Genomic DNA, 17,803 nt, shown 5'->3' with positions numbered 1-17,803 from the left:
CATTGGTAGTCAACCGGTTGAGTTGCAAGCCGCAGGGACAGTGTTGGAGGACGTTGTGGGAAAAGGGGACGAAAGTCCGCAAGCCTAAGGGGGCAGGAGTGATGTTGCACTACCATATAAAACGGATTGGACGCGGGAGGGGGGATGAGCACCAAACAGAGAAAGCAACAAATGGAGAAGAATTGATCAGCTACAGGTCGATAAGGACGTAAGTCCGCTAGTCGCCATCCCTCCTTCACCAAAGAGAAGACGTATGTAATAGAAGCCCCTCCCAGGCAAACGAAAGCTATTGTACTCACAACGCATGGTCGCACAGACGAACGAAGGAAGCCAGAGTGGGAAGGAGCAGCGCTCAACAAAGCCATCACACCCCCCTGTCTCTTCCCAGCCACCCCCAGGGCCGGGACCCCTGCACGCGGGCGGCCCACGCTGCAAAAAGGCAGATAAGCCTAAGAGGAGAAAAAAGAAACCACAAGGAAGGACCAACTGCGCCAGCCGACGGCCACAGTGCAAGAAAAGTCCACTAGCTCGAGCTACCGGCTTAAAATTAACCCACCAGCGCTGCTCACAACTATATCAACAGCATATCACTCGGACATAAGGAGTCTATCGCAAAAAACTAAGTATGGTAGTGGACAAGCCTAGAACACCGGGCGTGGGGGGGGGGCGGTGGGGGGAGAACACCGACACAAAGACGTAGGGGTACCGGTTAATTTCTTCAACTGGTTGACGCAGCACGAGTAACAGGGAGCACTTGCGGCTACAGCCAAGCGGAAGGGGAGTAAGGATGCGGAGCGTTGTAGACGGCCCTACAAGGGCGGAGGTTGTCGTCCAATCGGGATGCGAGTGACCCACAAACCACTAACCAAAGAACTCATAAGAAAAGGACCCATCGCCCCACGATGGCCGGGGCAAGAGCCTCCAAGCTCGGTCCCGGAGCCTCCGTAGGTGGCGCAGGTGGGCCCAACAAAGCCGGGCCTGGAGCAGGAGCAGATGGCTTCTTCGGCTTCTTCTTCTTGCTTGGACCGGTGCCGGCACCTCCACAGGAGTAGTAGGAGCGCGCCACTGGAGCTACAGGGGCGGCCTCCGGAGCAGTTGTTGGGGCGGTGATGGAGGGATTTCGCCACTGGAACTGGAGCTGGCGGCGAACTCACGGGCGCAGCTGCGGGAGGAGTTGATGTCGGTGCTCGGACAGGAGCAGGAACAGTCTCTTAGTTGAGCAGTTGCCGGAGTCGCACGGGAGCGGGTGATTTGCGCTTCGCCGGGGCTTTCGCAGCTGTGTAACAGGAGCTGTTACAGGGGCTGTAACAGGAGTTTAACGGAGCTTTGTCTGGGCGGGGGGGATATGGGTATTTTGTGGGCGCGGCAGCTGGAGACTGGCCACCGACACCGGCGACAATGATGCACAAATGCAAACGCGATTGCGCATTTCTGATCCATGTTTGAAAAGATACGCAGAGTGTTGCTATGACACTGCAATAGTGGCAGAGAGTTTATAAATGAACTAAATCCAAGTAACGAGAGGTTTTAGTTAATCTGACCCGTTAAAATAATGGGACCAACCGCCATGGGCCCGAATAGCCGTTGATTAACGATCATTTTGGGTCCCACATAGAGTATCAAACAAAACGACAGTGCAATGTGGCGCTTGAACACGTCTGGCTGGCCCCGCATTTTAGGCCCATTGGTGATGTGACATGGAACAATAGATTAATAGTTAATTAATAGTGGGTAGAAAAAGTTAGAACCAGTCATAAATTTCCCCGCGACATATGCTTATATATTACACTCATGTATCCGTTTTTTTTTATGTTTCTCTGCTAAATTTAAAGCTTTCACAACTCCCTTCGTCCTTCAAACCAAAATATTACCAAAAAATCATCAAATATTCGTATCCAATGCAACATTATTATTTCTTTATCTAATAATAATAAATTTACATTTGTATGTTATTTGCAACTAATATTTGAAATAATAGTAAATATAGACTCTAAATTTTACATAACGATGTTTTGTAAAAATAAAGTAAAGGGATAATTTTATTATAATACCATTTAGATACTACTATTTGATTAAATTTTAATTTATTCAAATTAAATTTATGGATCCAAAATGAAACAAGAGTTGTAACTAATATTTGTCAAAAATATATTATATATGTATTTTTTTTTCTTGCTAAAATTTTTTAACGTGTTTTAATGACTGGAAATCATTAATTGTATTTTGATTTCAATAAACATCAAATGATATAGTTGGTTTATTTTAGAATTTTATGTTTTTTGATACTGAGGTATCGGCAGCTTGCAGACATTTATTTAATATCAGGTCCATTGAATCCTCAAGCTCAAAAGAATAGGTAATCACAATGATTATTAATATGTCCCAAGGTTTGAACCCAATAAAAGAAAAAGAAGCAAACCTTTATCACCAGACAAACCCTTGAAGTTTAATTTTAGAATTAGGTTAAGTTGATATTAGTATAATCACCATAACACTTTATTGATCTCAACATGTCTTATATAATAAGAATTATTTATTTTCCACATAAAACATATAATTGAAAAATAAATCATAGTAATTCACAATTTTCGTTTTATATGACACATTGTCTAAAAAAGTTATTATTGTTGTTATATTTTGATATTAGTTCACTGTATTCATGCATCAAACTTTGATATAAGATTATTATAAAATGGTAAAAAAAAAAAAAAAACAATTATGTCAATTCTCAATCCCAAATAATATAATATTAAATTAAATAAAAGAAAGGTATAGAGTGACACGTTTATACCTACTTATGATGCTAATATCAAATGATTCTGGGTGGCTTGGGGTGTATATGCATGTATGAATATTGATCTGAAATTTGTTTGGGGCGAGAGAGCAGTTGATACAGCTGGATGATTAAGGCGTGGGGTCTTTCCCACAGTGAAAAACCAACTAGAGCTGGCCACGGTGGTTGTTTGACAATTACTTGTGTTGTACTTTAGTTGGATTTTTGGCCCACCGCCAAACGTGGGGCCTATTCAAAACGTGTCTTGCTTACCGTGCCGTGTAACCAATCTTTTGTTCCGGTTATAATCTACGATTCTGTAAAGTTCTGAGCCGACCAACCAATACTTTGCCGCTTTTTCTTACCTTAACCTTAAAAATATATTCTCCTTTACTACCATATTCCTCTTTTTATTTTTTAAATATATATACAAAGACGGGAGATAGAAAATGACAAGAGGTTTTGATTTCAATTTTTTTTTTTTATGTGGGAAAAAAAAAATTATTGTTCAATTTATCCCTTCTAAATCAAACTCCTAATTAATTAATGATCTAATTTTAGATCAACCTGAAAAGAAATTCGATGAAAGATCTTGTTTCAAGCATTTAAAAGATCAGATTTAATTTAACTCTTATTACAGGTTTGAACTCCTATAGGTCGGGAGTCCATTTGGAAATGCACTGTATCACGAATTAGGAGAATAAAGGTAAGTAAAGTATAAGAATATATAGTAGATCTAAAACAATAATTTATAACGCCTAAATTAGAGTTTTTGGGGGCCACAAAACAAAAGTCTCATACAATTGTGAATTATTGATTTGCTTTATTTGTCAATGTTACTCATACACGTAAAACTCTTAACAAAGTTGACGAAGTAAAGGTAAATTCTCCACATCTTTACTCTTTAGATTAGAATAGAAGATGATTGACGATGAAGACATTTAATATTGGTGTGAGTGATTATCCAGATACCTATGTGTATTGTTTTCAGGGAAATCAGACCGTATATAATGTTGAAGTACATACAAAACATATATCTTAAAGTCAATCCAAGGATCATAGTCACATTGAACAATCACATTTGTATACAAATGAACTACAATAATTTACACACAAGAAGTCAAACCCCTCTTTTCACCTATCCTTGAAGCAAATAAAGTTAATCTGGAAGAAAAGCTACGATGTGCAATTTCTCTTTTCCAAATTCTAGAGAGAAGGGCGTCTTTTCCTTTGCAATTTTTGTGTTTGGAGTGAGTAACCTTTTCTAAAAGAAAAGGAACCTTCCCTTTTAAGAATGGGAACGGTTTCGTGAGAAACTGCCTTTGGCAGTTTCCACGTTCTCACAGACCCCTTTATCTCAAAATGGATGTGTATTATGCCAAAAATCTCCCACGCACCCATGATGGTGACTTTCTCTCTCTATGCTCTCTTTAAAGCTTTTCTCATACTTTAGATTGCGTGTGACCATGCATATTCTGAGAGCAACGTTAGTCCCTATATCTAGGTTAGGAATATATGAACGTTCTCGAATTCGAAGTGTAAACCAATTGTCGTTGGCTATGCAATCCCTAGATTAGCTTCTCACATTTTCTACGAACATCTCATTTACAAAAAAAATATCTTGTATTCATCAATTATTATTGGCTATCTTAAAAAATAAAACATAAATTGGGGGGTCGCCCAAGGTGAATAACACTTGATTAGTGTGATAATTCAAAAATCGTAATCTTCCTCTTTTCCCTGATTCTTGCAACTTTCCATTTACTTGGCTTTTCCTAGAAATTCCCAACGCAGATTGTAAGTTTCCGCTTAATCCTTTGTAACACTCTAAGATAGCATATTAAATGAGTTTTGAAAAACAGCAATAGAGACGGTATTCTATGAGATTTTATTCTTAAAAAAAACTCAGGTCCCACAATGTTAAAGTTGAAGTATTTTTGACTTTTATTACCCTTTGGTCATGTTTTGCACATGTGGTATGAATCACTGCTACCACATTTCCTCCTTTCCCATGTGAGGCATGTCTCTTTTCTTGAAATAAATGCTGTACACGATTTTTAGTCAACATCCTAATGTCTAACTTTAGTTTCACTTTATATACTTTTAATTCATCAGAACTCTAATCTGGCAATTAGACAGATAAGTGATTAATTTATCATTGTGGTCACCTTTCCATTATGTACATTTATTTTATTCTCGTTTTAGGCGACGTCAACATTTTAAGCTTGACCTCTATTATCACCTAGATAATAAGCTTAAAATCGTCTCATCTCCATCCCACGAAGTATGTGAGGCAATTGCTTGTGTGAGAAGGCCAATCTTTTAACTGTCCGACATGCTTTTCCAATAGACATATATAATATTTACAACTAATATGTATCTATAGTGTTCCTTATGTAATGTTTTCTATAATCAAATTGAGCATTGTCAACATTGTTATTAATAATTTGATAAGACAAATGTGAACATTTTGGAAAATCTCAAAGTATAAGTACATTCAACATCTAACGTAAGCCTAGAGATCTAACATGTCTATTAAAGTCTCCTTGGTATGGCTTTGTGAATGGATCCGCAACCATGCATCACGAGATATGTACTTCATGTTCACCTCCTTTTGTGCCACCAAGTCTCGCACAAAATTATTTGAATCTAATGTGTTTCGTTTTACCATGATTTTGGGATCCTTATGTATGCTATTGCTGCTTGACTGTCACAGTTTATTCTTACAGGTTCAATAGCAACATTAATTATTCCAGATGATTCATGACCTCCGTCTTAACCAAACGGCTTCTTGCACTGCAGCTGAAATGTTACAAACTCACCTCCATTATAGATAAGGCTATGCATGATTGTTTCTTACTGCTCCAATATATGACCCACCATTTAGTAAGAAAACATATCCAGAAGTAGATTTTCTTTCATCTAAACTCCTCCCAATCAGCATCGGTGTAGCCTCTCAAGTGTAATCAGTCCTTGTCAATAATGATTAATCAGCTTGTCCCTTTTAGATATCTTAAATTCTCTTCACTGCTTTCCAATGTGCTTGTCCTGGGTCGGACTGGTATCTACTTACCAACCCAGCGGCATAACAGATGTCGCTCTAGTGCACATCATGCGTACATGAACTTCCAACAGCACTTGTATAAGGACATTCTTCATTTGTCCCTTTTCTTGTTCTCGGACACATTTTTAACGACTTAAAGTCTCGCCTTTCGCGCTAGGATTGTCTATGGGACAATCTTGCATATGAATCGTTTCAAGAATTTTCTTAATGTATGGTTCTTTTGAAAGAGATACTAATTTTCTTGAGCGATCTCTTGAAATCTTGACTCCAAGAATATATGCACTTCACCCATATCTTTCATCTCAAAATGTATGATAACCTCATTTGATTTCCATTGACAAATCCCTTATCATTTCCAGCTATAAGTATATCATCAACTATAATGATAATATAACAATTTGTTATTGGATCTCTTGTATAACACAATGATCTTCACTTTATCATTGTTGAATCACGACATATCAGCTTATGAAATCGATATACCACTGTCTTGAGGACTGCTTGAGGCCATAAATTGACTTTAAAAGCTACCACTTTGTGTTTCTTGACCTTCTGCTACTAAAACCTATTGTTGTCCATATATATTTCTTCTTGTAATTCTTCATTGAGAAAAGCATCTTTACCATCCATTTGATGCAATTCAAGATCCATGCTAGCAATTATAGCTAGAATAAATCGAATTGAGTAAACCGTACAACAGGTAGAAAAGTTTCTTCATATCTATTCCTTCTTGTTGTGTATACCCTTCGCGGACTAAGTTAGCTTTGTATCTTTCAGATACCGCCATCAGCTTTAAACGCTTGATTTTGAGACCCCACTTGTTCCCAATGGCTTTGCGCCTTTCGGTAAATCAACCAATTTCCTATACTTGGTTTGATTCATAACTCCAATTCTTCTTCCTTGCTTTCATCCATTTTTCCGTAAAGGACATTGAGAGCCTCATTTACATTCCTTGCTCTTCGTCATCTTTGTAGTAAAAAGAATTTCCCCCTCAACTCAATCGTCGACGTGGAACTTGTTTCCTGTTTGATCGACGTATTGGAGTTGATTGGTGTTACTCCCACTTGCGAGCTATCATACGTTGGAATTGCCAGTAAGGGATGATGGAGGTCGAAACTGATTCATCACTTCCATATTACTCCCACTATGATAAGTAAACCACTGATTGTCGGCCAACAAATTACCTTGGTCTGTGTTTCATATAGAACAAAGTTTTTACCTATTCTCCCTTCTTAGGAAATCGTTTCTAAGAATGTGACATCTCGTGATTCAACTCAGGATGCTACCACTTTCTTGTTCTCCACAGGTGAAGACGTATCCTTTGAATGTTTTGAATATCTTATGAAGATCATTTCTTCCCCTTTGGACCTAATTTTTCATATTATGGGAAGGATCAGAACCTAGGCCACAATCCCCATGGCTTTAGAGACTCCAAAATCGGGTTTTCGATTTGTCCATAAGCCTTATGGGGTTGAATGTTATAATAATAGATATTGGATGGTACTCAAGATTAAGGATTATGTGGCAGTCAATAAGGCATCAACCCCAAAGATGACGGGCAGTTTTGCTTGTAACCATCATAGACCTCACCATCTCAAGTAGGGTTCTGTTTCCATCGTTCTGCAACACCGTTTTGTTGCGGAGTTATGGGAGATAGTTAATGACGTTCTATTCCCATTTCATCATAAAAAATTCTGAACTGATCAGATATATTCACGGTCCTCGATCGATTCGTAGAACTTTTATCTTTTATATCGTATTGATTCTCAACTACATTTTTTAAAACTTTTGAAAGCATTCTAAGCTTCTGATTTTGAGAAATCAAGAAAACATAAGCAGTATCGAGTGAATCATCTCTATAAAGTGATGAAATAAACAGCCCCATGTCTACCGACTCACATTCATCACAGTCGTTGGACCACATATGTCAGAATGAATTAGTTGCAATGGAACTTCACTCTTATCGCTTTTCCAAATGGTTTTCTTGCTGTTTTTCCAGCTAGGCAATGTTCCACGAGTAGTCATTCTACTTTTGTTAAAGGACCTACAAAACCTTCTCTTGCTATATATGTCATTCGTTGTTTGGCCAATATGACCAAGCCTTGCATGCCATACATTCACATCCATTATTAAAGATGTATAAAGGAAAAATAAACATTAAAGTAACAACAAGTACTATAAAACCATCGGAAAAACCACAACCATAGTATGTTGTGTCCAAAATAAATGGACACCAGTACTAGAAAAATTTAAATTAAAACCAAGTTTACAAGTTCTAACACGGAAATCAAATTTCGACGATATCGGTGCATATAACACGTCATGTAGGTATAGGTTCGACCTCCACGCTGATCAATTTGCATGTGCCGATCCCTTAAACTTCCACTTTTGAATTGTTACCTACTATATCCATTTTGTTTCCCGTGGTATTCATCGAAACTCTAGCGAGCACTCCTGTCTTTCGCTATGTGTCTTTTGTTGATAGAATCTACAGTCCACAAAGGATGAGATTCAGTTAAAAAACAGAACTGGAAACATTTATATAACTTACTTGTGCAAACAGTAATTTACCATTCTTTTTCGGCTCGCTACAATTGCGGCAAAATGGTCCCTTGTCCTACCAACAATTAATAACATTTCACCTTTGCCATATTTCTCTTCCTGGCAGAGATGCTTCTCCTTTTCCATGTTTAAAAAACTTCCTCTTCTTCCCTTGAGCCTTATCAGAATTGCCTTTTCTTTGGATCCACCTGGAATTTGCGTTTAAATCCCTTCCCACCATGTGACCTGGAACCAGCCTATACACATCAGTATTTGTCTTACTCGCATTAAGCGATCTTCTTCCAGTTCCAAATGGCGTATGGCATCTTCTAAATTTTCTGATGCCCTCATTATGGTGTAAGGGTATATTTTCATATGTTCCCAATTTTGAGGGGCATGATCTTATGACAGCTGTGAACCTGTTGTTCATCTGTTAGACATGACCTGCTCTCTTAACTCCACTTATCATATTTGACAATGACGTAAATGTACTCTCATAGTTATGTTCAGGCTTTTTCTATATGTGTCAACTTGATAGAGTGACCAGAGTTTGTAATGTGACGTACCGGCCAAACTTTGTAGCAATTGCGACCACATGTCCTTTGCTAATTCATAATCCCGGTACTTCTTCATGAGATCATACCATGCTGCTCAACAAAGTGATGCGAGCAGTGAATCTGCATATCTTCTTCTTCCAATGTCATAGCCGAGGTCTCGTCTATGTTGAGCCGTGACTCCTTCTTCAAGCACTCTTCCATGGTTGTAGTAAGAGCTTCAAGAACCTCTTTGTCTTCCAAAACATATTGGATTTTCATGCTCCATATCTCATAATTGTTGCCGTTAAATATTTTCTCATTTGTTGATTCGGCGACATGTTTTAGATTGAGATTCATTTCTAACAAATACACTGTGGATAATGCATGTTTTTCCAAGTCGCTGGGAACATACATAATTCCTTATTATTAATATAACCATATTGTATATTAGATTGGAATCAAAAGTTAACAATGTCAAAATCATTCTCCAAATTCCAATTTCCAATTATCATAGATATAATTAATTGCAATTCTAAAAATATATTTAGACCACAATATATAAATATAAATCAACATCAATTCACAATTTTTTAAATTTTAATAAATAAAATTATTCCATTATGTAAATAGTTCAACATTAATGAAATTAAACAAACATTTCCAAAAAAAATTAAGTGTACAGCTACATTCCTAAAACTGGAAGGATCTGAAATCCTTATCCCAAGGTTTTTATCTAACTGTAATTAACCCTAGGCAGGGGAACTCCCAGTTTCTTGTTAGTCCTTATCGAGTGGAGCTCCTATTGATGCACCAACTGTCTTTATCGCACCCCAATTTATAGATCCTTGATATAATGTTTGACTAAACGTCTATAATTTTTATTGCCATCTTTAAAGTTAGAACTTTCAGCTTGGTCCAAACCATATCAGGGAGACCACGGAGATTAGGTAACCAAGCGCTCTCTTAGAACTTGGTATTTCGACTCATCTTCCTTAATACCCCCAATCCAGACAATTTCCTGAATCTTTTCATTCACAGAATGAAATGATTTACGAGTTGCACCAACTCATCCTCTGTGTCTCTTAAAATCAATGTGTGATTTTGTAGAGTTCTAATCATGTCATAACCCTTTCCCTTTGAGCGGGTTTTCTAGCAACCATTGCACGTCTATAACGAACATTTTTCTGTAACAATACAAAAAAAAAAAAAAAACTATTTATTTTCAAAAAATGTTGACTATATTTGATAAATAATACATATACGTGTTTATGGTTTAAATAACAAAATTAGACTCATAACAACAACCAAGTATTCGTTTATTCCTACAGCAAAGAAAAAAAAATTTAGAATACTTCACGCGCCACCCAACGCGCCGCCCAAAAGCCACACGACGCGCCCAAAGAGGCCACGCGCCGAACAGAAGAGGCATGCGCCACCACGCCCAGCAAGGTACTTCACGCTGTGTGCCACGCTCTCACACAAATTCGGTCGGTCAACACCGTTCCACGTTCAACCGATGTCAATCTGGACCCAGTTTGACCCGTGACCTTGTTGCCTTTATGGGTCGGGTGTTGACCGGTTTTGACTGACCCGTTTGTCTTGCGCTATGCGTTGACTGGGTTCGACAACTCTGTTTGACTTTACGGTCGGGTTTAACTCATTACACGGTTTGACTAACCCTTTGGTCATAGGGTCGGGTCCACGGTCAACTTGACCCAATTTTTTATTTTGGTTATGGGTTGGGCCTGTATAGGAATATTTGGTTTTGTGAATATATTAACACAAAGCAAATATAGCCTAATGGTTAGGGTATTGGGCTTCAACTATACCTGGGCAAGGGACCGTGTCCCTTGCGGGCCCAGGCGTGGGCCCGTGTTGGACTGGTCCCAAATGGACCATCTCTCATGGGCCTGGATCATGAGAAAAATCAGGACCCGACTAGGCCTTAGGCCTGCTGGAGGCTGGGTCCTATTTGGAGATGGTTTATTTCCCCCCTCATTTTTTTTATATTAGTGGGCAAAACGAATTTTTATAGGGTTTTTTATGTATTTATGGGGTTATTAGTAGTTTCAAAAATTTAATTAATTTTAAAAAATATAAAATTAATATTTAATTTAATTATTTTAACATAAATATATATTCACATTTCACACATTCACCTGCTTCACAAAAACAATTAAATAATTTTTTATTAAAATTATCCATCTTCATTCATTCATCAACATTAGTTACATTATTCAAATCTGTATTCCTAAAGAGTTCGAGTAGTTCGGGATCTTCAAGGTGCTGTTGTAGTCTTCTTTCTCCATGAGTCCAATCCCGTAAACACGTTATCACTTCAATCATCTCATCGATTAAGAACATCTTCTGTCTTCAACAATCCGACCACATCGTTGAAATGTTGACTCGGATGCAATTGTAGAAACTGGCACAGTAAAATGTCACGTGCCATTTGGGATATAATGGGGAATTGACTTTCTTGTTGGGTTCTACCATTGAGAATATCCATTGTCAAGTTGCTCCTTCTCGTCATAAAGGTCAAGTCCACCTGTAGGTGGCAAGTCATCTCATTTGGTCAATGTATGTACAGCTGAGCTAGAGTTGGAGCTTCCGCCATCCCACATACGCCCACTTGCTCTGTCCTGAGGGGGGGCTCCATCAAGGTCCTGATCGCCTCTGCTAGACGTTCCACTTCCACTTCCACTTCTACTTCCATTGTATCTTTTCTCATATAAGAAAAAAGCCTATCCAATTTGTGTTTTAAAGTCAGTCAAATAAGACATATAATCAGTCCTATAGGCCTACTCAGTAATTACAACCGTAACTACGGATAATTTAAACCTAGGATCTAGAAAAAGCCTAATCCATATAAGAATGGAAATCCCAATATCTCTTATATTTTTCTTTCATACTTGAAACAATTTCACTAAAATGTTATCATGTCTATATTGATCAAAAGTTTTAGCAATTTGAACTAAAATAGCTAACACTAAATTAGTATTTGGATATAATCACCCTCTATGTATTAGTAGCATCATAAAAAAAATTTAAGAAATGAATAAAATTTCAGAAACCGCCCAATCATCATAGTTGACAACTTCCTCTGGATATCGTTCTTCCGTTGACGAAATCGTAATTTGTCTCGGGTTGGCAAAGCTTTTTCCACATCAGTATGGAGTTCCAACAGATAGGCATTCTTCCTAACTTACAGTATGTCGAACCGGTGGGTCCTCTGCTTACATATTTGACGTACTCCTGCCATCTTTTATTGCTACCCGCTGACGATAAATCCGATAGCTCTACACCATCTCAATCTTTGAATGTATAGCATCTAAACCTGCTTTAACTATCAATTGATGATGTACAACACATCCTGGTGATAAAATTTGCCTTCACCAAGCGGATCCAATTTCTTTTCAATAAAGATATTGCCGCGTATTAGCAGATTATCAAGCGTTAGCGCTACAACTCTACTCGTTAATAAATATTCTTGCAAACTTCAAGAATCGTAAAATAAATATTTTCAGCACTATGTTTTTCATAGGTTTTAAAACCTATCAATTTTTGTTGTAAACCCCAATTATGATCTAAGAAATGTACTGTACCAGTTAAAAAATCGGTTTTTGATCTACAAGCCCATATGTCTGATGTAAGTGCAATAGATATATTCCAAAATTTTGAAATTCGTTTTTAAGTTTATTATTTATTTTGTTATAAGTTTTAATATCTCTCTTCTACTTGTAGTTCTACTAACAGGGGTATATGCTGGCCAAATGTAGTTTTAACCATATTAACAAAAACAGGATTTTCAGATAAACAATGGGAGGTCTGTAGCAACTATATATCTTGCTATTTCCTCTCGTGCAACATGTGTATTGTATTGCCTATTGAGAGAGTAAGATTGTGGATTAAAATTAAGTTGATTTTGAATTTGTCTACCTGATCCGCTTGAAGATCATTTTATTTGGGGATGCTTCTTCTCTACAGTGTCGTCGCATCGTCGAAGTCCCCTTCTCAGCCCCAATAATGGTTCCACATAAATTATATATCCCATAACTTCTTCCCCCTCCCCCATTTGTCTTTGGCCGTTGATTTGTGGAAGTATCGCCAGACATCGGACACACCCTCTTTAGACGGTCGGGGGGGGTTGGGCTATGTCCGTGCCCGTTGACTCGCAGCTCACATGTGTTTGTGCTCACACCTCGTCCCAGCCGAATGTGGTTGTGGAATACAACTGCATCCCTGGAGGAAATGGTGAAATGGATTGAATCTTCAATTTCTTCGGTAGATGGAACGTAAAACTCATTTGGGGAAGACATATAAATTTATGATAAATATAAATAATTAAAATAAAAGAAATTAAATAATAATATAATTATGTGATATTGAAAATATAAAAAAATTGATAATATAAATAAATAATATAAAATTATAATATAAAAATTGAATAATAATTGATGGAGATTTGGAGTAAGAGATTGAGAAATTGAAAAAGAGATTGATTGGTGAAAAAATTAAAGGTTTTGGGTTATTTATAGTGTAGTTGTGGGGGGAAAATGAAAAAAAAAAAAGTTATTATATAAAGTAACCGTTGGTGTCAGTTACGTTGGCAGCCAACGTTTATAACGTGCCAACTTTAATTTTTTTTTTTTTTTTTTAATAAATTTTGTAAAATTTTTTTTAGTCCTTGAATTTATACTTATTTTAGGGGGTTAATGTAATTTTACAAAGATTAATTGATAAAAACAAAAAAAAAAGGTTGGGCCCAGGCCCGGCCTTGGAGGAGGGGCCGGTGGAGGGCCCGGGCCGTCCTCCTTAGCGCTGGTCCCGTTTTGGGACCAGGCCTCCCATGACCGGTCCTCCCAAGGACCGTCCTAGGACCGGTTTTTGGAGCTGGGCTTTTGGGCTCTCCAAATGCCCAGCTCTAGCTTCAACCATGGAGACTTGGGTTCAAGTCTCACCACCACCCACGCCTATTTGAATTTTTTTCAAAAAAAGTCTAACAGGAAAAACGACATGTCATTCATCATTTTTGGATGGAAACGACATGTCGGTTCTTGTCGTTTTCACCCTCTGTTCGGGTCTGCAACTGGGTACCGACCCAAAAATCAACCCTAACGAAACCCGAACTTCAAGAGGCATATCTAAGTCATTTTAACTCCTTTTTTATGATTCAAAAACCATTTTCTTCATATTTCATGGATATTAATGGTCTCAAAATGACAACTTTTTACGTACAAAATTTAAAAATTCAGAACTTGCATTTGACAAACCAATAACTAAGCTTCACATTACAGTAGAATTTAAAACAATATGAATCACGGCTCGTGATCCAATGTTAGAAATACTGAATAAAAAATATCCAAAATCAAGGATCAGTCACCATTCCAATCACATTTATATACAAATGAACTACAATGAATTTACCAGCATAAATACCTCTTTTCCTTATCTCTAAAGCAATAAAGTTAATTTGGAAGAAAACCACGAAGTGAATTTCTCTTTTCCAATTCGAGAGAGAGAGAGCGTCTTTTCCTTTGCGTTTTTTGTGTGTTTTTAGTGAGTAACCTTTTCTAAAATAAAAAACCTTCCTTTTATAGGGAACGGTTCGTGGAAACTGCCTTGGCAGTTTCCACTTCTCACACCCCTTCATCATGGTATTTATCCATATGCAGGTTCCCAAAAAGGATGAAACCGGACCGCACAGTACAGACTTTTAATTTCAAAAACCGATCTAAAATGCAGGTTCTAGTTCCTTTCCCGGTCCCTATAAAAATTAATTACCCCCTATTAGTTAGAAAATGATAAAATACCTTAAAAGTTTATAAAATCACCTCTAACAAATTTTGATTACTCATTCATTTGTGTCCAATGGGACTCATAAATTCTCTAATCTCTAGGCAACACTTGATTCAATCAATTCATCATAATCACAAAATTTTCTCAATCAAAACTAAAACACAAACAATTAATTAAATATCTACTATCTATATTTATATCATAATTATTAAATTTATAATCATTTAATTAAGTATTGTACAATTGTTTATATAAAATAATATATAATTAAATAATCATACTATAAATCTATAATGTATGTTATAATTAATTAATTTGTAATCATTTAATTAAGTAATACTAATGTAATAAATTCACTAATTTTTATAATGTAATATTATAAATTTTAATTAATTAAGTAATCATTTAACTATATAATATTATATTAATTAGTGATTATAATATATGTAATTTATAAGATAATTTAATAATTTTTATGTTAATGTTTAATTAATTACTTTAATCTAATAATATTAAGTATTGTACTAATTTTTAATAGAATCTTATAATTATTACTACTTATGTTTTCATACATTTATCATATTAATAGTAATCAACTATAATTTATAATGTAATGACATAATTGATTAATTCTAATCATTAACTTAAGTATGTACTAATGTAATAATTACTAATGTTTAATATATGTCATAATTATTAATTCATCTTTAATTATGTAATGTTATAATTAATTATGTGATCTACTATAATGTAATGTTATAAATAATCATACTATAAATCTTAATGTAATATTATAATATAATTTCTAATTATTTAATTAAGTATTGTACAATTTATAATAATGAAATGTTTATCGAAAAAGAAAATTATTGTTTATAATTAATTATTTGTATTTATTATATATTTATCATTAATTATTTTTATATGTTAATTATTTTTCTAATTTTTATTAATTAATAACTAAATTACTAATATAATGTTATAAACTTATATTTAATTAAGTAGTCATTTAATTATAATGTAATGTTATAATTGATTAAGTAATCATTTAACTAGTATATATAAACGTTTATCAATTTATCATATATATTAATTAATTCTAATTTCTACATTATATACTTAAAGCTTGATAATTGAAGTAAATAACTAAATATTATATTATTATTCAACAAATATACTATTTTATTAAAAAACAATTCTTTATTGGTCCTAATTCCAATTATACATTTATTAATTAAAACTTTAATAGTAATAATTATAATATATTATTTTTTATATGGTGTAGTTTATATGAAATATGTAAAATTATATATTTATTTAATTAGGTTATTGTAAAATTTAACTTTTTCTATTTCAAATTTTTTTATAGTAAAATTATAATAGACCCCCATTATTCACAATATTTTTATTTCAGTTTAGGTCTAAAACAGGGTATTCGCTGTAGTTCCACTGGGTACCCGTCACAGGTTCTTTTCTCAAGTTCTGATTCCGGTTCCTCCATATGTAGGAACGCGAACTGGAACCTACGCAGTGTTGTTCCAAAAAATGGAATCGAAACCTACCCGTATAATGTTGTTTTGGATAGGTTCATTCTCTCTACAGGTTTTGGTTCTACCTGCACCCGTGCTCATCCCAATTTTAATACCATAATCACTTCCTTCACCAGGCCCAACAAGGGGTAAATGACCGAATTATTGGCCCAAAATTCATCATGCTTTAGCAGTCTGAACGGTGTCTTTTGGGGCTGCAACAAACTCCATGGCTAAGCTTGATTTAAGCCCAATTAATCTCTTTATAATTCTCTCATGTAACAATTGAACAAGGCATTAAATGTTTGGTGACGTGGTTGTTCCATTGCTCCATAACTTGAGAACGATTGACACTTTTTTTTTTTTTTTGGTTGAAATATGATATGTTTACTCACAAACTACTAATCACTTATTCACCTTTGTTAATATATATATATCCATACTATATTTATAGTATCCATACTATATTTTATATTTACAAAGGTTAGTAAATTCATGAATACAATATTATTTTGTTTTTTGTTGGCTAATAGGTGTACATGTTACTTATTTCAATATAAATTTATATTTTAAACGGGGCTTAAATAAAATTAGGTATTGTTTGAATACACACTCTATATTGAATTTTAAATTAGTAATGACATTCAGACTTTGTTAAATCTTTTTAAGCCCCAATTAATTTTTTTTTTTTTTGGGATAGAATCATGATATTTTTATATTTTAAATTTATCAATATAAAATTATAATGCTAGACATCCCAAAAGTTATAATAAAATTATTATTTGTTATGATGTGTATATATGTAATGTCGTGGTAAATGGTAATACCAAAAAAGATGCACATCAATTGGGGACATGAAATTTTGGGATAACTTTTAGGGCGTGTTTGGTTGAGGGGAATGTTACATAACTTAAGTAATATCATCTTATGTTACTAACTTATTTTGTTTGGTTGTCATACTTAATATATAACATTCGGTATCCTGTAAAATCAATAGTAATTACTTTTGGTTATTAGTTAGTAATATGAATACCATAATTTTTTTAGGTATTTTAAAATTACTGGTAATCTTAATTTTTTGCAATTGTATCTCTACAAATACAATTTTAGACATTATTACCCTTATTTTTAAAATAATTTACCAAGAACACCCTAGCCACCTTCTGACGATTGTCGACCACCACCTCCACTGTCCGTCTGCCATCATCACCACCAACGACGGCCTGTTGCTGTAGCGGTGGTGGCCGATGGTAGCTATTCTCTTGGGTGGTGGGGTATTTTTGTTAATTTTAAAACTTTTATTGCAGGGTGTTTTAGCTAAATTCTCAATTGTAAGATGTTAAAAATAGTTAAATAATAATATAATATCAATATATTAAAAAAAAAGGGGCATTCAGTATCTATATAACATACCACCACCAGTTTTTCTCCCAACCAAACATATCAATATACACACTACCAATTTATTTCATCTAATTAACCAAACACATTTTATAAACATTCCATAATCTTTAAAGCAATCTATCTTTTCATTATATAAGATGTTCAAATATTAAAATGA

This window comes from Pistacia vera, unplaced genomic scaffold (assembly GCF_008641045.1).
Source record: "Pistacia vera cultivar Batoury unplaced genomic scaffold, PisVer_v2 Contig312, whole genome shotgun sequence".
NCBI classification, from domain to species: Eukaryota; Viridiplantae; Streptophyta; class Magnoliopsida; order Sapindales; family Anacardiaceae; genus Pistacia; species Pistacia vera.
This window is presented reverse-complemented; position numbering follows the sequence as displayed.